Genomic DNA, 27,681 nt, shown 5'->3' with positions numbered 1-27,681 from the left:
AGTCCTATCAGTCCCTGTACAGAGGAGCTGACACTCTAATGTCCCCCCACAGTCACACACTATTAATATACATTTATATAGCTCTGACATATACTGCAGTGCTGTACAGAGAACACTGAGCTAGTCCTATCAGTCTCTGTACAGAGGAGCTGACACTCTAATGTCCCCCCACAGTCACACACTATTATTACACATTTAAATATCTCTGACATATACCACAGCACTGTACAAAGATCAGCAGTGTCATGTGTCTAGCAAGTTTGGTTTGAATGTCCTGATGCGTTTCCGAGTAATGGTGGGACATAGCAAGTTTGGTTGAAATGTTACCATGCGTTTCCTAGTGATGACATACACACATACATACATCCAAATATAACTCTGACATATAGCCCAGCGCTGTACAAAGATGACTGGTGCACTCACATGAGTCCCAGTCATATGTATAGCAAAGTTGGTTGAAATGTCTCCATGCCTTTTTTCGAGCGATGGTGGAATGCTAGAGAATGACTTCTGCCAGCACACACGGCTGTGCTTTTTTATTCAACATTCCCGGTTTGATGGAAACTTGATCAGTTCTTCCTGAACCCCCTGGTGCCAAATCCTTGTCAACCACCAGGAACTGAAATCTCTGCAGATAATCATCACCTCTGCAATTCATTACCTTATAACCTTTTTACCTGGTCCTCCTGGCAAACTACCATACTTACCCAGGCAGGTTTTGAAGCATCGACTGGTTCATATCTTTTTTTTATTGTCATTTAACCAGGTCCCCGAAAAATTAGGTGACCTGTTTTCTTCACATCCTTGCCTCAAAAATAGACTGCTAAGTCCTCCAAAGTGTACACAACCCCTGGGGAAGCTTCGTTTGAGGTAGTCAGGAGGAATGGGTGAATTATCTTCCATTTTCAGAGTTTACCTTTAACAACCCCGTACATTCCTCGACTAAAATGTCTCCGCTTTAATGTCGTGGTGGGCGGAATCCAAAATTCTCTTCATTGTCTAGTCCCCCCTCAGACATGCCTCTGTTGGCTTACCCACATGACCACTATTTGTTCTCAAGTACAACAAAATTTGCAGCAGAAAAGATTTGCTGATTGACATCATTCCAAGGAGTCAGAATTTCCTCCAGGGGACTTAGTTTGGGTTTCTGGAATATTGCCTTTTGCCAGCCCTCTACCAAGCTCAGGCCAAAATTCATTGGCCCATATCCTATTGCTGGGAGAATTAATAGAGTGACCTATAGGGTAACCCTGCCCGCCCCGTTAGTAGTGTCGACTCCTTCCATGATTCATTATTAAAACCAGTAGCTAATGCGGCACCTTCCTTGAAGCCCCCCTCCATGGACGAGGGTTAGCCATGGAGTTAGTAAGAGTTTGAGAAAATTTTGAATTCTCGTTAGGTACAAAATTCTCTGCAGTATTTGATAGATTGGAAGGGTTATGGTCCAGAGGAAAGGATCTGGGATCCAGCTCACCAAGTTCATGAGGAATAGATAGTTAGGAAGTTTCACAATGAAAACCCTGAAAAACCCACAAGTGGAGGGTACGGAGGCCCCTCCTCGAGAAGGGGGTAATGTTAGGAGGTGCTCTCTGGGCTTAGGATCCAAGGTGATGCCTCACAGCAGGAGGGCACGCGCAGCCTATTCCCTCTGGCGGCTGTGCTCACGGTAGCACTGGGGTTGCAGCATGCCTGTGGCTGGGGTTTTTCCCCCGGCAACCTCTGCACTGAGGCTGCATAGCTGAGGGGTTCCTGTTAATCCTATGCTGTGATTGGCTGCTGGGGCTTTCTAGCCTGCTCCTAGTCAGAGGTGCCTGTTATAGCGTCTGCTGGGCTGACCTGTGTTGGATTGATTTTTGAGTATTCTCTGTTACTGTTATGCACGCGGGTGTGGACCCACTGTGCCACTGACTGGGTATGCTCTGGAGGGGCGTTACTAAGCCGCTACCTGGTCTTCACTAGAGCCTCTGATGGTGAGGATAGGCTTGGGCCCCAGGGTAGCTGCCAGGTGCCACTCCAGAGCAACCCCCAGGTCAGTGGCAGCCGACCAGAGGGGTCAGGGTACTCGGTGCAAGCACTGAGGGGCTTGCGTGGCCAAGAGGGTGATGGCAATCAGACAAAGTCCAGAAACAAGATCCAAGGTCAGGGTCAAGCGGCAATCAGGCAAAGGTCCAAAAACGTAATCCGAGGTCAGGGAGCAAACAGGCAAAGTCCAAGGTTAAGAAACAAGGTCCGGTACACAGTAAAGCAAACAGAGGAACACCTTTGCGCTAGGAGTTACACAGAGTAAAACCATGAGATTGCTCAGGCAACTTCCTGTAGTAGGAGGTGCCTTTAAATACCTGCAGAGATCCAGCCACAGGCTGTAGAAAACAGAGGGCGTGTATGTGTTACCTCATAGATTTAAGAGAGACACACCCACACCAGCTCAAACACCAGAGCAAGTCTCCAGCAGGAAGGAAACTCTGGCATGGAACACAGGTAGTGGGGTTACTCTACCTGAAAGATAAGACTCGGCGCCCGTGCCTGCAATTAGGAGCAGCGGCGCCGGCATGACCTTCAGCGCTAACAGCCCCCCCTTACGACCCCTCTCCTCCGGCCTGGTCCTAGACAAGAATTTTTTCAAAAGAAGGGGCGCATTGATGTTCTCTCCGGGTTCCCAATCAGGGCCAAACCCCTTCCAATCTACCAGAAACAGGGTTCTCCCTCTACTCTTCTTCATCCCCAGAATGGCCTTTACCTCATATACGTTCTCATCACTGACTGCTATAGGAGCTGAGACAGGTCTCTTGACAAAACGATTCAGGATGACGGGCTTCAGCAGGGAGACATGGATCGAATTCGGTACCCAGAGTGAGGCTGGCAGCTTAAGTTTGTAGGAAAGGTCATTGATTTGTTCCAGAATTTCAAACGGACCGATGAAGCGTGGACCCAATTTGTAAGAGGGTATTTTGAGCCGGATGTATTTTGAGGCGAGCTAGACTTTATCGCCAGGACGAAACTTAGGAGAAACTCTACGTCTCTTATCTGCAGATTTCTTCATGCGGACAGAACCTTACTTAAGAGCTCCCCTAGTCTCCTCCCAGATTTCAGAGAATTCTTTTGTGGTAGCATCTGCGGCAGGGATACCGGAAGAAGAGGACACCGGGAGTGGGATATTTGGTTGTTGGCCATAAACAATAAAAAAATGGTGATTTCTTGGAAGATTCGCTGACATGATTATTGTATGAAAATTCAGCCCAAGATAATACCTCAACCCAGTTATCATGATGGAGGTTTTCTCAAAGGAACATTTCTCGAACTTGGCGTACAAACGATTTTGCCTTAATCTTTGAAGGATCGAACAAACCTGCTTCCCGTGAGGTCTAGGTAGCCAGGTCTGGGGAAAAAACAAGAATATCATCAAGATACACTACAACACAGGAATATAGCAAGTCTCTGAAGATGTCGTTAACAAACTCCTGGAATACTGCAGGGGCCTTGCCTAGTCCAAAGGGCATTACCAGGTATTCATAGTGACCGTCACGGGTATTGAAGGCGGTCTTCCACTCATCGCCTTTGGCGAATCCTAATCAGATTGTAGGCCCCACGTAGGTCTAATTTGGAAAAAACTTTAGCTCCCCTAAGGCGGTCAAACAACTCAGAGATTAGGGGAAGCGGGTACTTATTCTTTACTGTTATCTTGTTAAGAACCTGTAGTTGATGCAAGGACGTAGGGAGCCATCTTTCTTTTTCACAGAGAAAAATCCTGCACCGGTCAGAGAGGAAGATTTGCGGATAAATCCTCTGTCAAGGTTCTCTTTGATATACTCGGACATGGCTTGAGTCTCTGCAGGTGAAAGGGGGTAGATGCCCCCACGAGGAGGCGAGGAGCCCAGGACCAAGTCAATAGGACACTCATACAGCCTGTGAGGGGGTAGCATTTCAGCTTCCTTTTTATCAAAGACATCCATGTAAGCATGATAGGCCACTGGCAGACCCTGGAGATTGCGTGGTACCTGCGTTGACCGAGGAAGTGGGACAGAAAGGAGACATTTTTCATGACAGGATGGTCCCCAACGCAGCACCTCTCGGACCTCCAGTCAAGGACAGGTTCATGAACACGTAGCCACGGAAGTGCCAAGAGGAGAGGATGCGACAGACTTGACAGAACCAGGAACGCAATTTCTTCAGAATGAAGTGTTCCCACCTGTAATTTTACAGGTTCCGTGATGAAGTGTATGGACTCAAACAGAGCCTTTCCATCGACGGACGATATAGTCAGAGACCTCTGTAGGCATTGAATGGGTATCTGATAGCGATCCACTAGGCATTGTTGCAGGAAGTTCCCTGCTGCTCCGGAATCCAGAAGCACCATCCCAGTAAAGTGAACATTGCCTAATGACAAGGTTACTGGCAGAGTCAGAGGAGGAGAGGAATTACCTACACCTAGGGCCGCCTCTCCCATGGACCCTAGGCTTGGAAGATTCCCGGCTTCAGGGGACAAGTGCGGAGCACATGATCAGAACTACCACAATAGAAACAAAGTCCTTTAGCACAGCGGTGATTGCGCTCCTGTTCAGACAGCCTAACCTGATCGACCTGCATGGGTTCAGGGACTACCGACACCATGGGTTCAGGGACTACCGACTACCGACACTACAGGCGGGGGGTTAGAAGCTTGTGGAGGTGGAAATGCCAGATGACAGGCACCCGTTTCACGTGCCACCTCTCTTGCGCGTTCCTGGAACCGTAAATCAATTCAAGTAGCCAGGGAGATGAGGTCATCCAGGGAGGAGGGAATGTCCTGGCTAGCCAATTCATCTTTATTTCTCCCACAGAGCCCCTCCCAAAAAGTGGCCACAAGTGCCTCATTATTCCAGCCGTGTTCCGAAGCTAACGTGTGGAACTGGACTGCGTACCTGCCCATGGATTGCTTTCCTTGACGCAACCGTAGTAGGGATGATGTGGCAGAAGCGGTGCGTCCGGGCTCATCAAACACCTTGCGTAAGATCTCTAGGAAAGCTTGTAGATCCATTATAACTGGGTCGTTCCTTTCCCAGGGGGGATTGATCCAGGCCAGCGCCTCCCCAGTAAGGTGTGACATCAAAAAAGCTACTTTGGCTCGGTCAGAGGCAAATTGATGAGGTAACAGTTCAAAATGAAGAGTACATTGATTTATGAAACCCAGGCACTGCTTAGGATCACCATTGAAACATGGAGGAGCTGCAAGATGCGGTCCAGAACCTAGTACATAGGAGGGAGGCGGGGCAGGAACTGAATTAGTTGGAGCAGAGAAGCTTGATGGCGCTGGGTTGGCAGATGTCAAATCATTCAGGCACATATTCACATTGCATAGATTAGACAATCCTGACTCTCATGCTGCTTAACCAACTCCTGGCGTAACTCGTTGGTACTGGGAAGATTCGGACCAGCAGAGTCCATGGCCTGAGCAAACTGTTATGCACGCGGGTGTGGACCCACTGTGCCACTGACTGGTGTTCACTAGAGCCTCTGATGATGAGGATAGGCTTGGACTGCAGGGTAGCTGCCAGGTGCCACTCCAGAGCAACCCCCAGGTCAGTGGCAGCTGACCAGAGGGGTCAGGGTACTTGGTGCAAGCACTGAGGGGTATGCGTGGCCAAGAGGGTGATGGCAATCAGACAAAGTCCAGAAACAAGATCCAAGGTCAGGGTCAGGCGGCAATCAGGCAAAGGTCCAAAAATGTAATCTGAGGTCAGGGTCAGAGCAAACAGGCAAAGTCCAAGGGTAAGAAACAAGGTCCGGTACACAGTAAAGCAAACAGAGGAAACACCTTTGCACTGGGAGTTTCACAGGGTAAAACCTTGAGATTGCTCAGGCAACTTCCTGTAGCAGGAGGTGCCTTTAAATACCTGCAGAGATCCAGCCATAGGCTGTAGAAAACAAAGGGCGTTTATGTGTAACCTCATAGATTTAAGAGAGACACACCCACGCCAGCTCGAACACCAGAGCAAGTCTCCAGCAGGAAGGAGACTCAGGCATGGAACACAGGTAGTGGGGTTACTCTACCTGAAAGATAAGACTCGGCGCCCGTGCCTGCAATTAGGAGCAGCGGCGCCGGCACGACCTACAGAGCTAACAGGTACTGACCTGCGCCTGTTCCTGACTATCCATCGAACTCTGCCTGGACTGTTCTCTGCTTGTGACCCCGACTTTGCTTGTGCCTTTCGTGCCTTTGTACTTTGCTGGATAGACTGATTTCCTGTGTTCTGACCTCGGCTTGTTTTTGGATTTCCTGACATTCTGATTGCATTTGTGGGCTCTGTACTCCGGGGTCTGGTGGGCTACTGGGCTATTTCCAGACACCATCCTTTGCGCACCAAGTCCTGGGGGCAACCGAGTGCTGGGAGACACAACCAGTCTCCCGAGGCTGAGCGGGGGCTGCTATAGGCAAAGACTGCAGGATAGATTGGGAGATTGGTGTCCTGGGGAATACTGGTATTGACCCGGGCCTTACAGTTACAGGGATTTAGTAAACCATAAATGGTTGTGAGTTACAGTAGTAGTAGTCAGTATTCTCCGAGAAGATGACACTCCGAGAAGATGACACTGCAGCATTCAAACCAAAGCTAACACCCAATCATTACCAAACCAAATAATGGAAAAATAAACTTTCATTAGCCTTTCATATCCAGAGACGTCTCAAAGGCTGGATCAGATGAGATGAGTTGTACATTTTTACACAGAGTGCCCCCTATCACCACACACCTCCTGCACACCATTGGTTAACCCTTACTTTGCTTTTTCTTCTTGTAGATTACCCAAGCTATCAAAGGCCTACCATAGAGCTTCCCTGCTATGAGTATCCTGGTACCTAGCAGTACATGTATCTGTACATGTTATCATGTTCTTATCACCCCTGCATGTATTTACCTTGTATGTATAAGATGAGGATTTCATTATCATAAATCTGTATTAAGTGTTAAAATGACATTGGTGTAAGTTAGTTATAGAAACAGTCCTTGTGAGTTTTTCTCATTTCATGTTCTTTTGTTTTTCTTTTTTCAGAGTTCTGCTATATTTGTATTCCATTGTATGAGTAAAAATAACATTGTATCCTTTATAAACCTGACACCTTCACTGCACTTTACCTGATCCCTGCAATCAGTGTCAGGATTCTGTGTGTCAGCAATGAGATGTTTGGAAGAAGAGAAAGAATGCAGCCAAGTCTCAGAGATTCTACCATGTACAATAGTCTTCTGGCTATTATCTTTGTGCGTGACCTCCGGTATATGTAACACACACAACTCTGCTCACCAATGTGATATCACAATGAGGAATTATACATTTGAGTATAAGTATTCTCAGGAAGGGGACATCATTATAGGAGGAATATTTGCTGTGCATTCTATAGTAACAATGTGGCATTGGGTGGGAATCCCATTTGACAATCTCATGTGTGCAGCGTAAGTCATTATCACTAATGTCTGTGATCACCTATACATTACACAGATTTATATATGATTATATTATGATTGCAGCACCATGTGTCTATCTTACAGGGACTCTGTCCTGAGAGAAGTGTGAGGGTACAATTGCTGAGCTCCTTTCACATTGTTAGTTGTTGGTTTGTCATGCTGATGCATTGATTGTCAGGGATAAGGAGTTCTGACACTTTTCTGGTCCTCATACACAACATGGATTTTCATTATTGTAAAATGTGATAATCAAGCTGCTATAGCTTTAGCAAAATAGAGCCATTGATGGCGGTCCCTGTGCTTTAGTAGAGCCTGTGGGGACAGAAATGTGAGAGCTGGGACTGTTGGCTAATTTGCTATGTGTAACATAACATGGTCACCTTCTGGGTGCCTGCACAGTGCTCAGTTAAAACTGAACTCCAGGAAGACATAAAAAAAACAGATTCAGTCTAATGCATAAATTAATCAAAATGTATTTTATTATATGCTGATAGAAATATGCTGATAGAATAGACAGAAGGATGAGCTCGTCAGTGTGCTGATTCTCTTCTCACTGTCCAGTCACAGGCTGGGGAAAGGACAGGACCTGTAAGTGTTACTGAACTGCAGCAGAGAAATATCAGGTCCCTGCCAGACAGAGCTGTGTAGCAGAGCTGAGTGATTCTCCTGTTGCATAAAAATAAAAGTCCTTTGGCAGGTAAAACGTCTCCTCACTATTTCATCTGTGTGATTGTCTATTTGTATGGAGTTTAATTTTATGGAAGGTATCATCATCAAGAAAAATGGATTGCTATTATGCTGCAAGAGATGAGAGCTGATGGTGGCCAGTGGGGAGGTTTAGGGGACAAATAATAATAATATATTCGTGTTTTATGCTTATTTGGTATATTGGGCTCAATTATATATATTATAACATTCTACTTATCATTATTCTGTTCTACATATAATTTATAACATCCAAAAGATTTCTATTGCAGAGTCTTAGTGTTTACCCTTTTTCTAAAGTAGTCAAATTGTAAGCAGAAAAGTTTGGCCCCCTTACTGTATTAAAAGATCCCAGCACTCTGTGTGGAAGCAGTGGTGTCCCTGCAGAGGCCCACCTAGTGCTTAGATCTGTTCCCTGCTGAATTCAAAGGCTCTGACACAGCTGAAGGAAACTGGTCACTTTTTCTACAGAGACATTTTTTGCAGCAAACTGCTTAGGATAGAATTTTCTACTGTGACTGTGGATGACTTATTTTATTTGTAATATTTTTATCATCTATGTAAAGAGGAAACAATGGCATGACAACAATCAGATTGAGTGCAGTTACCACATACAGGGGCATACAGTGCAAGGAGCAAACTAAGGAGAAAATATAACTATGGGTTAAAACTTCCAGAATATTGTCATATATCAAATATGGAGAAAACCTTTCCTGAACCAGCTTCAGGCTCACGCAATAACCATTCCAATGAATATCTCCAGAATACCGGCCTCCGTGTCTCCTTAGGGCAGATGGCAGGTAGAAGAAAGAAAAAAATAGAACAATGTCTATAACACGAGGAGCCCAGGTGGCCTCCAACAACCCCATGCCCGGGTCTAACATAAGAGAAAAGTCAAGTACCCACCACAGCCCACCAGATAGAAGATACGAAAACTTCTCCAAACTTTCCATAGATGAGAGGTTCCTGAGGTGAGGATAGTACCCAGCAGATAAAGGGTTAATGCCCAGAAGGTTCTATTTCTAGGATGTGCTGTAGACACTGACTAATCCCATTTTCTTCTATTTGTCACAGTGCCCAGGAAAAAGGATATGCCCATCTCCTGGCATTTATATTTGCTATTAATGAGATAAACCACAATCCAGATATTCTGCCCAATGTGACTCTGGGATATCATGTGTATGATTCTTGTGGAGATATGAAGAAAGCTACAAAAGATGTTCTACAAATCTTGTCTGGACATACGAGGACAGCTCCAAATTATTCCTGTATGGAGCGGGATAACGTGGCTGGTTTCATCGGGGACCTCAGATCAGATACCACTCTCCAAATGGCTCAGGTGTTGAATCTGTATGGTTACACCCAGGTAAGTGCCCCAAATACCAACCTATACCAACTTATCCACCATGGGCAGCCATTATTATTTATATCCTAATACCAGTACCCAATAGGGGCAGAGCAGCCAGACTGGTAAAAAGCTTCAGATGTTCAGAGAAACACAGAGATAGTGCTGACCCACATGTCTCATTTTTTTTATATCAGTTTGAAAGCCTGAATTTTACCAACTCAAAATCTGACCCGAGTTCTGGATTTTGTTCTGCACATGTATGGGAAACATAAACCATTCCCAGGCAGCTGAACTAGCACTCTTAGGTAGGGACCATTTATAGATGGTAATTTGGAATCACAAAGGGCCATTGTTATGGAAGAGGACTTCATAACCGCAATGTGACCCAAGTGTTGTGAAGGTCGGTGGTTGGGAAGCTTATTTATCTGAAAGCCCCTTCCCCAAAATATCTGCCCTCTCACCCTAGAGAATGCATACAGGGGTACATAGCACAATAAAATGAGCTGAGTCAATATAATAGAATATTAGAATTAAATAACTATTAATAACATAATTTTATAAGATTTATTTATACAACATGTTCTTTTACAATTATTTTCTTAGAACATGGTCCCAAGGTCTGCAATCTGTTATCATCTATTAGTATTTATTTTGTAAACCAACACTAAACCGAAGCTCAGATCACCCTGAATTCTGAATGTTAGTCCTGAACTGGTAAATTTTAATGTAGTCAACAATCAAAAATCTGGAACCTCCAGACCTGAAGTGCACCAGATTTTCGAAAGTTCCACACTTTTTTTTTTTACTCCACACACAGGCAGCCTTCCTCTGCACCCGCGGACATCTGCACAGATCCAGGGAGCAGGCACATCTCAACGTGTATTTAGTTTAGCTAGCAGACCTAAAAGCTGTTTCTGCAGAACAGCGCCATCAAAACATTAGTGGCCAAACAGTGTACTGCGGTCCCTGTATTGAAAATGTGATCTGAAATTCATGCTGGGAAACTGAAGGATCCAGATTTTCGATTGTCAACTGTATGAAACTGGAAATTTACAATTGGATGAAACTTAGAAGTTTATCCCTCAGTGCTTACAGAGTGACTTTAACCCCCCTAGCGTTCTAATTCTGTAACTTTTTGATGCAAAAAGTGGTCCTATTTTTTTTGCATAGAAATTTTTGTTTATATTGTGGGCCTGTAATTCTTAGGATTAACTCCTGGGTATGATAATTATATTTATTTATCATATTAGAATTATAAATTATATTATAATACACAATTATAATACATAATTATAAAAAATTATGAAATAATAGACCACAACAGTGTAATTTATCAAAAAAATTTTTTTTTATCAAAAAATTCTAACTGAAATTTTCCAAACAAGGCAATATTATTCATAAATAAGAAGATAAATTAAATGCAGATTTTAGAAAAAAAAATGATTTACATTTTTAGTAAACATCCCGGGTGTGGTAGATTTTGAAGCAGGGTGCTGCACAAAGTCCAACATCACAGTCAGGACAGGAGACAATGGTGGAAGCACGACGTCCAGGTCTATTCATAGCCACTGATGGTGTTTGGTGGTTCTTGACTATGGATTCGGAAACTTGCAAAACGAAGTCTGAATGATTCACAGGCCTCTGACTTTTTTTTTTGTATAGAACGTAAAGTGATATATTCAGGAAGTGATTTATAAGCCATCAAAAGGTCAGATCATGGTCAGGGCTAATAGTGGGCAAAAAGATAATCAGGGCACTGGGCAATGATGCTTGGTGTACTACAATGTGTTTTTATACTTTTATTATGTGTTTTGTGTGTTTTTCACTGTAAAAAAAAAAATTTAAAAGCAGATTACATAGTAATCTGCTTTTAAATTTCCCGCCCAGCCACGCTCCCCGACGGAGAAGCGCCCCGCCATCACAGCGGGATCCTGAGATCGCCGCTGGAGCGCGGGGATAAGGTAAGGGGGTCCCCCAAAGAAACCCCGAGTGTGACTCGGGATTACCGCTTTTTGCAATTTTTCCCACCCCGAGTCACACTCGGGAATACCGCTAGGGGGGTTAATAAATCAGCCCCAACGATGGAGAAAAGCAGCAATAAGAGCCAATCATTGCTAACACAGAGCATGACTTGTGTTCTTTTTCTCCGCAGATCAGTTATGGAGCTGGAGATAGTTTACTAAGTGACAGAAAGATGTATCCCAATGTTTTCCGGACAGTTCCAGATAATGAAATGCAATTTGTGGCCATAGTGAAGCTGCTGGAAAGGTTGAAGTGGAACTGGGTTGGGATCATTTCATCCGATGATGAATATGGAGAACGGGAGATCCGACAACTCAGCAAACATTTATCTGAGCATGGAATTTGTATTGAATTCAAGATTCTGGTGTCTGTAAATAATCATGATATAATTCCTCCAGCGCTGCAGCACTCATCCACTGAAGTTGTAATTATTTGTGGCACTGTTAGCTTAACCTATTATAAATTTTTGTACATAACTGTCCCTTATCATGTAAATAAAACATTTATTCTCCCCGATTCCTGGTCACAGGGTGCAGAACATTTTATGTTTGGTAACTGCAGTTTGGTGTTCACATCTACGTATCGATCTATACCGGGAATAAAGGAATATGTCCGTAGTATTAGGTTTCCCTACAACACAGATGACCCGTTATTGCAGGATATTATTATAACTCACTATGGATGTTTTTCCGGGAATCCAATGAAGAACCTTATCATAGCAGTCAATTTACAGGATCCTATTGAGTATTGTAAATTGACTAACATCAGAATACAGATATATCCTAATGATAGAACACCTTACAGAGTGTATACTGCAGTTAATATTCTGGCCCAGGCATTTCACGATATATACAGCTATATAAAGATTAAGGAACCACAATCTGAAATCAATGTACACAGAATAAAGTATAAGGTGAGAGCACTGAAATATATAAAACGTTACATTTTCAGTTTTGAGTTCTGACTTGACTCCACTTAGTTTTCTAACATGCATGGGAAATGTCTGACAATCACAGGTTGCCCTACTGGCACATCATCAGTCTTTTACAAACAGCTGGCACCAATGGAGCTCTCCAAAAAAGATGGGACACAGCAGTATAAGTCAGCATTTTGTGGTGCTGTGCTGGTCAGAGAGGTACAAAATACAGCAATTCATAAGAAGAAAAGTAAGAAAAAAAGAAGAAAAAAGAAGAAAAAAAAGTAGAAAAAAGTAAGAAAAAAAGAAGAAAAAGCAATTCATAAGAAGAAAAGAAGAAAAAAAGACATCACTTTAAATTTAGTGACTGTTTTGTGATAGGGTCACATTATAGCAGTTTATAGGGCAGGGGCATCAAAGGTGTAGGAAAATAAATATAACAGTGACAGTGTTTCACAATCTAAGCTTTCACTGTGTTAGATAATAAAAATAATTGAAATAAAAAGTAATATACAGTAATTTCCAAGGCCATATTCTCTTGTTAATAAGGTATATTGGGGAAAACAAATATTCAAATAAAATGGAGTGTACATTTTAAAAGCAACATTTTCTCCTACTGCTAATATTGGAATTGGGGAACAGAAGTGTCCTTATGCTTCTGCCTACTCAGCCCGATGCTGCTGATGCTGGGACAAGGGGATCTGAGAACTAATACAGGGGGAATGGAGAGATTCTTGATGAAAAGATGAAGATCTGGTAAGCATTTTACAAAAATAAGCTGTCCAGAGGTGGCTGCATACTGTTTTCTAACTTTAGTGCCTTTATTTTGGTTGTAACAAATTCCCCACATCACTGCAAAAACAAGCTAGTATACAACTTGCAATGTTTGCCAAGGTAGACTGGAAATCTATTTCCTCCACCTGCTATTGGTCTTCATCCCCCTCTTCATAGATTGACCATTTGACGTTCTAAGGATATTTACTAGACTGGCAGTGATCTAACTTTATATTGGTTGAACCCCCTGGCAGGTGGCACAGGATAATATGGGGTGCAGAATCTCCTTTTTTTTACCAGAGCTCAGGGGGTGATGGGCTGGAAACCTATTGGCCACTTGACTGGCTGCAGGGAGAACACCAGCTCGTAGCTCTGGTATCTGTAAAGACAATATCAAGCATATTATAGTTGGGTAAAGTCTCAGGTAACACAGGAGGACAAAGCAACCAGAGCTTGGAACAAAAGAGATTTGAATAGAACTAGATGCTAATAGCTAGAAAGATTGCTGTACCCAATTTCCTGAAAAATGGGAATACAGTGTATAAACAGGAGAACCTGTGCCCCCAACAAGATGGTTGTGAGTGTTGTGGAGAAGCCGAGGTACCTTGGCTCCAGGATAATGTTTCACATTTTTTACCTTTATCTTCATGCTGTGACTGGGAAAATTTATGATTCAGCCAGTCCACAAAGGGGGAGCTTGGCTGGGGGGGGAATTTGCTTCTTGCTACTTTGTGAAAACAAATTTATAATATGGCCTCTTTATGTTTGCTACCACCGCTGTTTGTGGGCAAAGTGGTGGCCTGTTGGTGCCCTCTGTCCAGCTACCCAAAGTTTGGTAAATTTCAGACCAGAGACTTAGTTCTGAGTACCCACTAGTCTCTGCTGGCTTCTTGTGAGGCCTACTACCATTTCCATCTTATTTGATAAGATTATTATTGCAGCAACAATGCGAGAGTATTGTCAGTGTATAATTAGAGAGAATTATGATTATTTTACTAGGTGACTGGTGATTTTTTAAGTAACATGGAGACAAAATTGTCTGGGTATAATTGTAAATATTTCATGTAATTTTACTTTTAAATTGTTATATTTTAATTCAATTTCTCTGGTTCTCAACATATATATATCTATCTCTGAGTAGTAGTAAGCGAATGCCACCTTGCCAAATTCTTCATGTCCATTTAAATGTTTTTCACTCTTACCTATTTGTCCTACCTTCAGCTTCCTAATAACTACTTGAAACCGACCCTATTAGCCGACCGACCTGATGGTGACCCTGCTTGGATAAATAGATTTTAAAGTTCAAATCCGAGCTTGGAAAAGAAGAAATCCAGGTTCCATTCATCTATGGCTAGATTTTTCTGAATATTTTAATCTGACACTTGACAATTTACTGTTGTGGTTCTCTTCAATCTCCTAAAGTTTTTTATCAATCTGAAATTCACAGGTAGTCTTGTCTTCCAACTCATTTCTATATGGGCTTAGATCATACACTTTGCCATGTGCTACAGCTGTGATATTCCTGTGCACAGTCCACACCAAGTGCATAGCAGCTATTGCAATCCATTGTATACATTCAGGTGGAGACCTCTCTCTTGCTATACATGTTCTTTAAAGGAAGGAACTTAGATTAACTAGAAACCCTTTTATTAGGCAAGTTAAATGAAAAGGACTATATTAATGAAAAAGTCAAGTTTTAATTCAAATATGTTTATAAATGCATCATAATGTATATGTAATGATTTTTGTATATTTTAAGGTATCCCGCTATGTTAAAACAACATACTACAAGGATTCAAATAACAATAAAATATATTTTAAAGAAAAGGGAGATCTGTCCAGCCCACTGGACATTGTAAATTGGCTAACAGGAGTTGGAGATATAAATGTCACGTATTTGAATTATGTGGGCAACTTTCATGAGTCTCCTCAAGAAAATCAGGAACTTATTCTTAGCCCAGAGCTAATATCATGGAAACATAACCAGGTGAGTTACAGGAAAAAAAACAACGAACCAGGGCTCTTAAGCTAATTCTAAAATTCTGAACTGATTAGTCAGTGTGGATGTGCAGAAGCAGGGAGGTCCTTGATGTCCCTTTAAAAGTAATCTTTCCTGCCTTCCTAATAGCTCTTTCCAGCTGTGAAAATTGCTGAACCTCACATTACAGTACAAGCATTTCTCTTAATACTGGACTAGTGCTGACCACCTGGCAGAGGTTACATTGCTCCCAGCATTCCATCCAAATCTTAAAAAAAGGTTGCCCCAGTTCAATTTTACCATCTTGAACAATTTCTATAAAGTGTTTCTAATGGTATTATATCATGTTCTCATAGGCCCCCAAAGGCCGATGTTCCGCAGAATGTCTTCCAGGATTCAGAAAAGCTCTAAGGGAAGGCTATCACATATGTTGTTACGATTGTGTTCTGTGTTCAGATGGCGAAATATCAAAACATTCCGGTAAGTTTTATTTTCTAATGTACATGAACCCAAAAGAGGTCAGATTTACAGTGATGAATGGCTGGACCCAAAGCATGCTGTAAATCATTCCTAAACCAAAAAAGTCATATAGCAGCTTTTATTGGCTTTTTTATTCTTTGGAAGGAGCCATGGTTGCCACCCAGGCTGGACCTTTGCTCTCTCATCCATAAACACCATACATAACTATCGCCCAACTTTTAAATATTTCTCATGTAAACGTGGGCAAGAACATTTTAACCACCAAACTTTCTATGAACAGGCATCAATATTTGAAGACATATGGCATTAGATTGTTTTTGTCATAAACCAATATTTGATGTTTACCTGTTTTGGCCAGTGAATCAAAGAACATTTTGCCCCCCCCGGCCAAAAAAAATGATTATGTGAACATAGATTGATTGGAGCAGACCCCTCAGTGATCACATTGCTGGGATCCATGCTAGGCTGTTCCTGATCATCAGTGCAGACCTGAGTTGTCAGTGACAGATGTGACGGAGAGCTACACAAAGTGTTGGCCGGTGCCTCAGGGATCACTTATGTAGGTGACTTTATTTTGCTATTTTTCTACATTCCTGGTTGTTGCCATTTTTTTACATTCCTGGTTGTTCCCTTCCCTTTCATAAACATGCTAATAGTCTTTTAAATAAAAATTATGTCCAATATATTTCCTATCAAATACATACATAATCATCACTGTTCTTTGTGTGTTTTCTGTGAAATGCAGGGAGAATGTAGATGTGAAAAGGTTCTGTACATAGCTTCCTGAACACATTACAGCACTCTAAATACTTCACTAAAGAGACCTCACCCTTGATGTAAGTAGTGGGCTGGCTCGTGGGGAGAGTTATGCAAATAATAAAAAGCCTTAAAACATGGGTGTAGATGAACTTTGCCCAGTAGGCTGCTTTTACCACCTTGGGTAACAACCACACTTACTGAAGATATTCACACAGAGTTGTACAAAGTGAGGGCACACTACATATACATTCACACAGAACTTATGTCTTAGTAGTGCACTCCTCAGTACATATTTCCATGTCTGCTCAATACATTTCTATTACATTACATTCACTCACCCCAGTACATACACTAAACTAGTGTGCACAGAATACATACAGTACTGATGCACAATAAACTATGTGAATTCTTCATAAATAGGCCTTTAAATGTCAGCAAACGTTCATTCAGTATAAAATATATAACTATTTATGTTGTGTCTCCTTTCTACAGACAGTGAATATTGCCAGACGTGTCCTGAAGATGAATGGCCAAATGATGCTAAAAATATCTGTGTTTCCAAGATTACTGAGTATTTGTCATACGAGAAGGATGTCCTTGTTATAATTTTTTCAGTATCTTCAGTTCTATTTGCTGCCATATCTGTCTTTATCTTTGGAGTATTTTTCTGGTTTCGGAGCACTCCCATGGTCAAAGCCAATAACCGGAACCTCAGCTTCATTCTGCTCTGCTCTCTCACTCTGAGTTTCCTTTCTGTCTTCCTGTTCCTTGGCCGTCCTGTGGATATCACTTGTATGCTGCAACAAATCTCCTTTGGAATTGTCTTCACTATCTCAGTGTCTTCTATCCTAGCCAAAACCATCATGGTCTCCGTTGCTTTCAAAGCCACCAGACCTGGAAGGTCGTGTAGGAAATGGGTGGGAGTCAAACTTCCCAATACAGTCATGTTGTTCTGCTCATCCATTCAGGTTATAAATGGGATTCTTTGGTTGTCCATCTCTCCACCATTTCAGGAGTAAGACAAGCACTCCTATCCCAGGAAGATCATCGTACAATGCAATGAAGGCTCAACATTGGCCTTTTATATCACATTGGGTTATATGGGGTTACTGGCAGCTGTGAGTTTTGTATTGGCTTTCATGGTGAGGACATTACCGGACAGTTTTAATGAGGCCAAGTACATCACTTTCAGCATGCTGGTGTTCTGCAGTGTGTGGATTGCCATGATCCCAGCCTATCTGAGCACCAGAGGGAAATACATGGTGGCTGTGGAGGTATTCGCCATACTGACCTCCAGTGCTGGGGTTTTATTCTGTATATTTATTCCCAAATTGTACATTTTACTTTATAAACCCGAGCTAAACACACGAAAAAACATGTTGGAGAAATAAATGTAAAATATTGAATTACCGACCCATCTTATCCTTTATAATCCCTACCAGGAAATACTATATTAGGAACATTTGCAACACACAGGACTGTATATAAATAACTGAAATCACAGCATAAAGTCTTTGTGCTCATTTCTTCTATCATACCACCTGAAGGGTTAAAATAGCTAATCTAACTTGAGCCATATATGTTCCTGTAAGGAAGTTGTATTTCTTCTCCTATCTATTCAGTTTAAATGTAAGCAGATGGTGGCAATTGTAAATTCTTTGAATAATTATTGTGTATAAAAGGACCACCTTGTCAAGTAAACATAGATTATACTCCTAAAACCATACTGTGTGCGTGTGTGTTATTGGGATATCTCTCCAGACGTCTGTCTCTCTGGTGCAGGAGAAGTCACTGTGCATTCGAGGAACTAGAAGTAGAAGCAGATCCTTTCAGCTGGGGGCTCGGTTCCGGGATTAGAGCACACAGAATTCGGTGAGTACGGAAAGTCCCTGACTTGAGGCTTAGGGGAATTCCGATCCTTTCCGAAACTCTCTGTTGCTTCTATCTTGAATCCACTTAGAATAGACTGAAAGGGAAAATAGCTATCTTTAGGGAAGATAGGCTTTAAACTGAGGGCTTTAGGGAAGTCCCAGAAATAAATAGACTAATGGCCAAGTCTATAGAGGAATTCTATAGGGAAGAATTCAAAAGAGAAATTCTTTAGGGAAGAATTTAAAAGAGGTATTCTTTAGGGAAAGAATTTAACTATTGTCTGCACCTGATTTCTCTTGTCAGCCAATTTCTATCGCTTCTTATCTGTCCCTTTCTTATGCTTTCTTTTACGTTGTGATGTTATGCTGTCTTTTATGTTGTGATGTTATGAAGTATTTTCATGTTGTGCTGAAGGTGAGCAGCAAATGTTACTGTTAAAACTGTACTAACTTTATTGTGTGTGTCCTGGAGAATCCTAAGACACCCCACCACTCTGGCGAGGGGAAACCCGTTAACCCAGAAACTGGTGAACGCAAGTGACGGTTTTAAGGGATAGTACTAACAGGCAGTTGAGGAGGAAGTTGAGCATAGACATAAGTCCTCTACCCAGTTGACAGGAATTGTCAGAGCCTTTACGGTTCAGTACAGCCAGTCCCGGGAAGAGTTCAGCTCTGCTTCCGTCTCAACTAAGTTACAAGAAATGGTTGCAATACAAGGAAAGGTCTCTCCACTCCCCCTTCCTCCGTATGTAGGAGAGACATGTAAGGATTATGTAGCATGGGTCTGTGGGACCGATTACTATTTAGTTATTCCCTGAGTGGATAATATGGCAGGATGAACAGAGGGGATGGGAAGCGTGAATCCTTTTCCTAGGGACGGAGCAAATGATTCATTCCATATGGACATGGTTAAGGGGTTATGTTTAGGAGACACTGAATGTGTTAAACATAGAGGGACGTCCTCTCCCTTTTCTTGTAGATTCTGGTGCTACTTGTAGCACTTTATGTGAGGATTAGTATAGTGGTCCAAGAGAGAATGCTGAGCCCTCTGTGGGAATTATTGGGATACTTACAAGATCTTATAAAAACTCCTCCTCTGTCGATCCAACATCCATACAATCACCAGTCAATGTTCACACACCGTTTCAGGATCATTCCAAATTGTCCTATGGAGGCAAATTTTGCCCTGTTGCTTTTTTCTCAAAAGTGGTTCCGGTACAGGTTCAGGGCATGCCTGCGTGTCTCAGGAGTTTGGCAGCCTGTGCAATGGTCGCTGAGATGGCCATGCCTATCACCCTAGGTCATCCCACCACTCTGCATACCTCACATAATGTTTTAGCTCTATTAAAAAAGATACATACACAACATATGTCAGCACAAAGACAGAGTGGATATGAAGTTTTGTTCCTATCTAATCCCCAGCTTCATATTAAATAGTCAGCACCCACATTTGGTCCAATGGCTATACTAAATGCCCTACTTGGATATAAGGGAGAGCAGGATGATTTGCCTCCTCCCCACGAATGTACTTAACTCATACATGAACACACCTCACCTAGACCTGACTTACAGTCCACACCCATTGAAAGAGCACCTGATATTTTTGTGGATGGATCCTGTTCCTGCCCCAATGACAACACTTATCATGCGGGATACACTGTGGTTCAACTTCCTGATGTTATTCTAGAATCAAATCCTTTACCTTTTCAGTCAGCCCAAGCAGCTGAACTGATTGCCCTCACTAGAGCTTGTTGTCTTTTTGAGGGAAGAGATGTATGTTTTTTTTTGCGATCGACGCTGGATCATCGCACGGAGGGAGAAGCCGGCCGGCTTAGTTTAGAAGAAGAAACTGGCCGGCCGGCTCAGAAGAAGCCGGCCGGCTTTTTCTTCCCGGAGAGGACACCCGACGCTGGAGGACGACGCTGGAACACGACCGATGGACAATCATGGACCAGGTAGCGGGACCAGGTAAGTGATCAATAAACCTGAACTTTTCTCACTGTATTTTCATACGGTGAGAAAAGTTCGGGCTTATCGATAATTGTAACTTTTTGAAGCCCGTACCAAGGTCGGCCTTATCGCTTAGGTGGTTAATGACACCTGTAAAAAGAATGGTAGGATTGTTAGCTCCCTGGATAATTCCATGAGTTGTAATAAGACCATTGTGACTCCCAGTTTCATCTATAATATAATGCTCCCTAAGGGATGGTTTTGTCATGTGGTAACACCACTTACAATTATGTTCCTGCCAATGTTATTGGAGGTCCCTGTGCATTATCCAAGCTGACTTTAGCCCTTCCTAGACAATCCCTTGTCAGGAGAGCTTACAGATCGGTTACCAAGACTTTATCAGAAAATTGTGATTCTACTCTACCCCTTCTCAGCCTTGCAGAATATACAAGTTTGGGGGCCTCGTACTATAAATTCTTGTACTATAAATTCTATTGCATGTGAACTGGCCAAATCTCTGAATCATACTTCTACCGCCTTATCAAATATGCTCTTAGATCTACAAGGTTTAAGAGGAGCAGTGCTAGAAACTAGGTTTGCTGTGGATTAGGGTGTCAAGATTTTAAAGGAATGTGTTGTTTCAATTTATCTGACCATTCCAGATCAATCCAGTCCCATATTCAAGCGTTACATGAAATTGCTAATAATATCAGGGAGGATGTTGGTTCATCCTCCTGGCAGGACTGGTTATTGAGCTGGCTGCCAGATTTGAGTTGGTTAAGAACATTATTTATCATTATTGTAATTATAATTGCTTCCTTATTTTATGTTGGTGTATCCAATGTATCCCTTCCCTTATACAAATATTCCGCACATGTGTCCAAAGCCCACAGATCCTGGACAAAAATATGCTATTTACCTCTCTATGTTAGAAGAAAATAAGTCATGTTCATGACTTAAGAGGGGATTGAAGGGTTAAAATAGCTAATCTAACTTGAGCCATATATGTTCCTGTAAGGAAGTTGTATTTCTTCTCCTGTCTACTCAGTTTAATTGTAACCAGATGGTGGAAATTGTAAATTCTTTGAAATACGATGTATGCCTTGTATACCTTAAAATGTATCAAATAACACTATATTTGGCAAAAACTTAAATAGCTGTATGTAACTAAAGACCACCCCTTATATTGTGTATAAAAGGACCACCTTGTCAAGTAAACATTAGAGTATATTCCTAAAACCATACTGTGTGCGTGTGTGTTATTGGGATATCTCTCCAGACATCTGTCTCTCTGGTGCAGGTGAAGTCACTGTGCATTCGAGGAACTAGAAGTAGAAGCAGATCCTTTCACCACCCACATTGTGATTTACCGTTTCTTTATAATATAAGACATTAGAATAATAGAATACATTTGGTTTAAATGTTCATGTGTCCCCAATCCAGAGATTTATCCTGGTTTCCTGTCTCTATAGCATTTTTAGGGCAGAAATATCACACAGCTCAGAAATATCATGATTTACCAATAATGACTCCTAATGAGTCCCATTCAATTTATAAAACTCTTTCTATGATATATCAGCATTTATTTATTTTATTCACCCTCTTGTGTAAACATTCAAAGCCCCAAGACTGCTGGGTGCCACCATTTTGGATGTGATGTCGACCAATCACATTCAGTGGTGTCAGTCATGTGACACTGTCTAGCATTCCCTAGAGGAGGGGTAGATGTGTAATCTGGGCCGCATTTCTCTCTAGTCTACCTAGGCTGTCATGGCCACTAGGGGGTGGCATGGGAGCATTGTGTGTATGTGTTTGTACTCCATACCAGCGGTCGCCACCGGTGGTCCTTGAGCTCCTAATCCTACTGACCTACTGTCTACCCAGGATATTAAACAAGCAGGTCTGAGTCTGCGATGGGAGAGTGGGCAGGTTCTGGCATCATGACATCACTCTGGGGGAAGTTTCTTCCCCTTTGAGTGACACACGGCTCTGCGCTCATGGGATTTAAAATTATGAATGTAGTGGTCCGTGAGGTCCGAAAGGTCAGAGACTACTGCTCCATTACACCATGAAATGTAATAGGAATTACCATTACCTAGTAAGGGAGGAGCTCTGTGAGGGGGTTATGTAAATGACCCTCACAAACCCGGCTATGGAGCTAACCTGTAGATAACAGAGAGAGGGGAAGACATAGTGGTTGGGCTAGAACTTTCAGGAACTACAGTCCAGTCACTCTCATTAGTATCAAGAAGGTCAGGCGAAACATCAGCCTCAAGCTGAAGCGGTTCACACTCTGGAGTGCCCGTTGAAACAACTTCCATCTCGCACTTGGGGAATAGGCAACAGGTGATTTCTGTGCCAGGCTTTGACACTTCCTTCTGGTCCCTTAATTTTGTATACTGGAATCCCAGGTAATTTTTCCACCACTGTAAGAATCTCCTTTTGCCATCTGTCAGACAGTTTATGCTTTCCAGAAGCTCCAAGATTTCGTAGAACTCGGTCACCTGGGTTCAAGTCCCTGAATCTGACACGAAGATCATATTGTCTTTTGTTTCCCTCATTTACCTTGGCTGCATTCTCTTCAGCTAAATGGTAAGCAGACTTGAGGGTATCTTTCAGACGGGCCACATATTGATAATGGCTGTTGTTGCTTACCCCATCAGTAGAAACCCCTAAAAAAAGGTCAATAGGTAATCAGGGTTCTCTTCTAAACATCAAAAAGTAAGGAGAAAATCCTATACTCTCACTCTTACTGTTGTAAGCATGGACCATGGCTTCAACTTTACGGCTCCAGGCACGCTTATCATCAACGTGTAGTGTACCCAACATGTCCAGAAATGTCCTGTTAAATCTTTCAGGAAGAGCATCACCTTCAGGGTGGTAAGGTGTGGTTCCACTATTATGGACATTCAGCAGCTGAAGTAGCTCCTTAATCAACTTGCTATTAAAGTCTCTCACTTGATCAGAAGGCACCTGATCGGGTAGGCCATAATGGAATACTTTTCCCAAAGTACTCTCGCAATTGTAACTGGCTGCCTTTTGATTGTTAGTAGGAAAGGCTTGGGCATATCGAGTAAAGTGGTCAGTTACTACCAGTACATTTCCAATTCCTCTTGAATCATTGTCAATGCAAAGCAAATCTATGCAGACTAAATCAATGGTACCTGAACTCTGTACATGCCCCGCTGAAGCAGCTCCAGTTGGCAGTGCGTTCCTCTGTAAGCATCTAATCATCTGCAAAGACTTGTCACGGTTTCTCTCATCCTGGGCCAGTAGAATCGGTCTTGCACTAAGACATAGGTCTTCTCACGAACAAGGTGACCATGATGATCATGTAGACTTCGGAAGACCACCTTCCGAAAAAAATAGGGGAGAACCAATTGACGTCTTTCAGGATGGTCATGATACAGAACCACAAGACCAGACCCTTGTATATCTTAAACTTCTCCCAGTCTCTCAGGAGTGGTACACACTCAGTAAGTAACTTCTTCAGCATTCCTGGATCATTGGCACTTACTGCCTGATACAGAGGTCCAAATATAGGATCAGCCTTGACTTTTGATCATCTGTTGTGGAGATATAGAGCTTTTCTCAAATGATCCCAGTGCAGCAGGATAAGCAAATATAACATGCACTGCTTCTGGACCACTTACTATAGAATCTATGAGCCTCATTTCAGGGAAAGCTACCCGATATTCAACAAGTGCAGCCATAGCACACAAGGCTCCCACACTATTCACTGTCTTCTGTGTTAGGAGTTAGACATGGGCGTCTAGATAGAGCATCAGCCCCAATGGTCTTTGGACCTGGTTTATACTTCAGGGTAAACTGATAGTTGGATAAGGCTGCCAACCACCTATGCCCTGTAGCATCCAGTTTTGCTGTAGTTAGGACATACGTCAAAGGGTTATTATTTGTCCTCACTTCAAACGTAGCTCCGTACAAGTAATCACGCAGGTTATCCACTATGGCCCACTTGAGCTCCAAAAATTCAAACTTGTGTCATGGATAATTGCATTCACTAGGGGTGAGGCTCCTACTAATGTATGCAAAAGGCTGTAGTCCAGTTGGATATTCTTGGTACAACACACTACCCAGTCCTTCAAACTAGCATCAAATGGGGCTTCTGAGCATCAGCGTACTAGGGAATTCTAGGCAAGGTATACTGGTTTGGTATGGTTCTCCGATTCAAGGTGCGGTAATCTACACATAAGGGGATTGATCCACATTTTTTTTCTTACCACCACAATGGGAGAGACATAAGGACTTTTACTGTCTATTATGATCCCTTGAGATTTCATCTGGTGTAAGGTCTGTCTTAGTTCATCAACATCCTACTCTCCGGGGTCTCTCTCGGAAAGAGCATCTGTTATTCGAAAAGTGTGTTGAGCACTCTTAGCACAGCCCACATCCATTTCTTCTGTAGAGAACACTTCTAGAAAACCAGACAGCCGCCCTGTCAGTTTCTTGTTCCAGGTCTCTGGCAAGTTAGGATCACTTAAACCAAACTTAAGGGAACAGAGTGTGTCTCTGACTTGAGCTCTGGACACTTCAACATATGGGTTCACACCAAACACAGGATAGCAATTTGCACATCCTGGTGAGGACCAGTCACAACAGGAAGGGGGGAACAATTTATCACAGTCACAACCATGGATAATTCCACTTAGGATCTCCAATCCTTTTCTCACCATCCATGCTTTGGTTATTATTTCTTCAGAAGTTTCCATGAGGATGTAACTCTCATCCCCAAGCAGTTCAGGGGCAATGCTGGAGGCTACCCTCAAGACTCTTTCTATCTCTGGTGGAATCTCCACTGGGTGTTAACCAATGTGGTAAACCACACCATGCCGATAGGTAATCGAGAGGACATTGCAGAGCTCCTTAAGGTCTGAGGGCATGTCACCTTGACCAGAGGAAACAGCTCTATCTCCTTCAAGAAACTTCTGAAAAGCACCATGTACTGCCTGACAGTTGGTGGTCAATATCACGGGTGCTGCACAGGCATCTCCAGTGTCTGGACAGACCAGGGCCATGATTTCCATGGAAGTAACACCCCAATCCTGTAAGCTAGGGACACTCACAATCACCTGTAACCTTCCATCAACAGGGTACATTGCTCAAATATTTTTCAGAAAAGGAGCGGTAAATAAGTGTGACTTGAGACCCGGTGTCAAACAAAGCCTGAAGGCCTTCAGGCAGCACATTATAGGAAGTTAAAAATTTTCTCTGGTAATGTCCCTGTTAAGGATAAGTGAGCGAGTTTTTAAAACTCGATCTGGCAGCGATTTTGGACGTTCACGCTTACCGAAATTGTAAGCGTGAATGGTCAGTGTAAATTCGCCGATCGAGCTCGAATTTAAATAAAAAAAAAAAAAAAAAGATTGCGGGCTGTGCTGATGAATGAATGCAGTGCCGACTGCATTCATTGATCAGCTCAGTGTGTGATCCCTGGGACTAGAGGTTAAATGAGGACAAGTTCCCTTCTTCAAAACCTCTAAAAAAATTTGAGCTCGATAGGCGGATTTACACGGGTCATTCACGCTTAGGATTTCAGTAAGTGTGAACATCCAAATTCGCCGCCAGATCCGAGTTTTAAAAACTTGCTCGCTCACCCCCAACAGGGTCATTACCAGAGAATATATTTAACTTCCTATTATGTACTGCCTAAAGGCCCTGTACTGACATCTTAGTAAGTTTGGTAAGAGTGCAAATTGCATTATCATTGTATAGACTACCATCACTAGCAATGCTGTCAGAATAAGCAGGTGATCCTGGTTCTTCCTTTACATGAACCTGCTGGGGAGGAAAAGAAGGTAAGTACCTTCGCCTAGGTGAAGATTGAGGGCGCCACTGTGCATTGTGTTTCCCTTCCATTGCTGTATCCCATTACAATCTCAGCAGTGCCTCCAAATGTAGCCCTGTTATGGGGGGGTCATGGAAATGACCCCCACAAACCGAGCTATGGCGCTAACCTGTAGATAACAGAGAGGATCCCGGGCCTTTGCTATGTAGAAGAGTGAGGATAATAATAAAGTTGGCAGTGCCTCCACCCAGCCAGGAGAGGGTCTCTGTAAGTAGAGGGGCTCCCTTCCTGGGACATTAACAAGAATTGGAGTTCTCACAGGTTGGAGTATTTGTAAGCTTTATATCTCAGAACAGTAATAACAATATACAATCCATAAACATAAATGAGTACACATAGCAGAGTCCTGAGGAGAATTGTGCACAGATATACCCGGGTATATATACAGTCTATTACCACAAATACCTCCAGTACTGATCTGTATCAGGATGAGTTGCAGAGGCCTCTGGAGTTGATTGTAGTGATAACAGATATCACATATACCCCATTAAAACAGAGGGGAATAATCTCTGATAACAGATATCACATATACCCCATTAATACAGAGGGTAATAATATATTACTGTACACAGACAAGGCAGTCAGTGTGTTCTGGAAGGGATGCAGGCACCTACCCTGGCTGAGCACATGTTCTCATCTCTGACCCACTACGTCCTGCATTTCCTTATATCCTGGTGGGGTTTCTAAGGCCTCTATCAGGGGCAGGAAACACTTCTTAATGAAGAGGTGTCTGATTACTTCAACAACTTTATTTAAATTTTTCAAAGTTACAACTCAGCTAGCAGATAGAAAAAGACAGTCCCCTACAGCTCTATTACCAAAGATGGCTGCCCAGCAGGATTTACTTCCTGTCATGTGATCATTGCATCACTTCCCCTGGCTGGTTTAGTTGCTCTCGATCACTCTATATCTCCCCTTCAATAGTGTGATACTTCCCCCACCTCTTAGATTGTAAGCTCCTCAGGGCAGAGTCCTCTTCTCTTCTGTGTCACTGCCTATCATTTGCTACCCCTATTAAACCTCCCCAGCGGTTCATTTCTTTCCGGTTTTATATGTCTAAAAGAGGTACATTGTTTTTCATGAAAATATATTTTACAGTATAATATAATAGTATGAGTATAATAAAGTTTGAAACACAAAATTATGTAAAAATAATAAATTGAAGGAATTAAAAATATATATATTTAAAAAAAAATGAAAATTATTATTATTTTTTTTAAAATACATATTATACTCATACTAATATATATATAATGTGACATAAATGTTCTTGAAAACAATGTACTGCTTTTACACCTATAAATCCAATGTATTACATTCAATATAGTTATTTTGTACTTTGCCCGGTGAGGCATTGGATGCAGAAGCCGGCTGGAAGAAGAGAAGACGGAGATCACGGCGATGGACGACGCGGGTAGATTAGGTAAGGCTGTATTTACTATTACCTCCCAGCTGTATTTACTACTACCCCGAGTGTGACTCGGGGTTACCGCTTTTAGCAACTTTGTTCTAGCCCGAGTCACGCTCAGGATTACCTCTAGGGAGGTTAATGTACAGCGCTGCGTAATATGTTGGC

At 42.5% G+C, this 27,681-nt stretch overlaps 1 long non-coding RNA gene and 1 pseudogene across 1 annotated transcript in view; one reads left to right on the top strand and one right to left on the bottom strand.

The window, feature by feature from the left end:
- LOC140327367 (uncharacterized) overlaps positions 1-27,681 on the bottom strand; it is a 41,984-nt gene that overhangs the window by 13,715 nt on the left and 588 nt on the right. The window lies entirely within an intron of this gene.
- LOC140325338 (vomeronasal type-2 receptor 26-like) lies at positions 8,967-17,809 on the top strand (annotated as a pseudogene).

This window comes from Pyxicephalus adspersus, chromosome 3 (assembly GCF_032062135.1).
Source record: "Pyxicephalus adspersus chromosome 3, UCB_Pads_2.0, whole genome shotgun sequence".
Classification (NCBI taxonomy): Eukaryota; Metazoa; Chordata; class Amphibia; order Anura; family Pyxicephalidae; genus Pyxicephalus; species Pyxicephalus adspersus.
The sequence above is the reverse complement of the archived record's forward strand: the minus strand, read 5'-3'. Positions and strand labels throughout refer to the sequence as shown.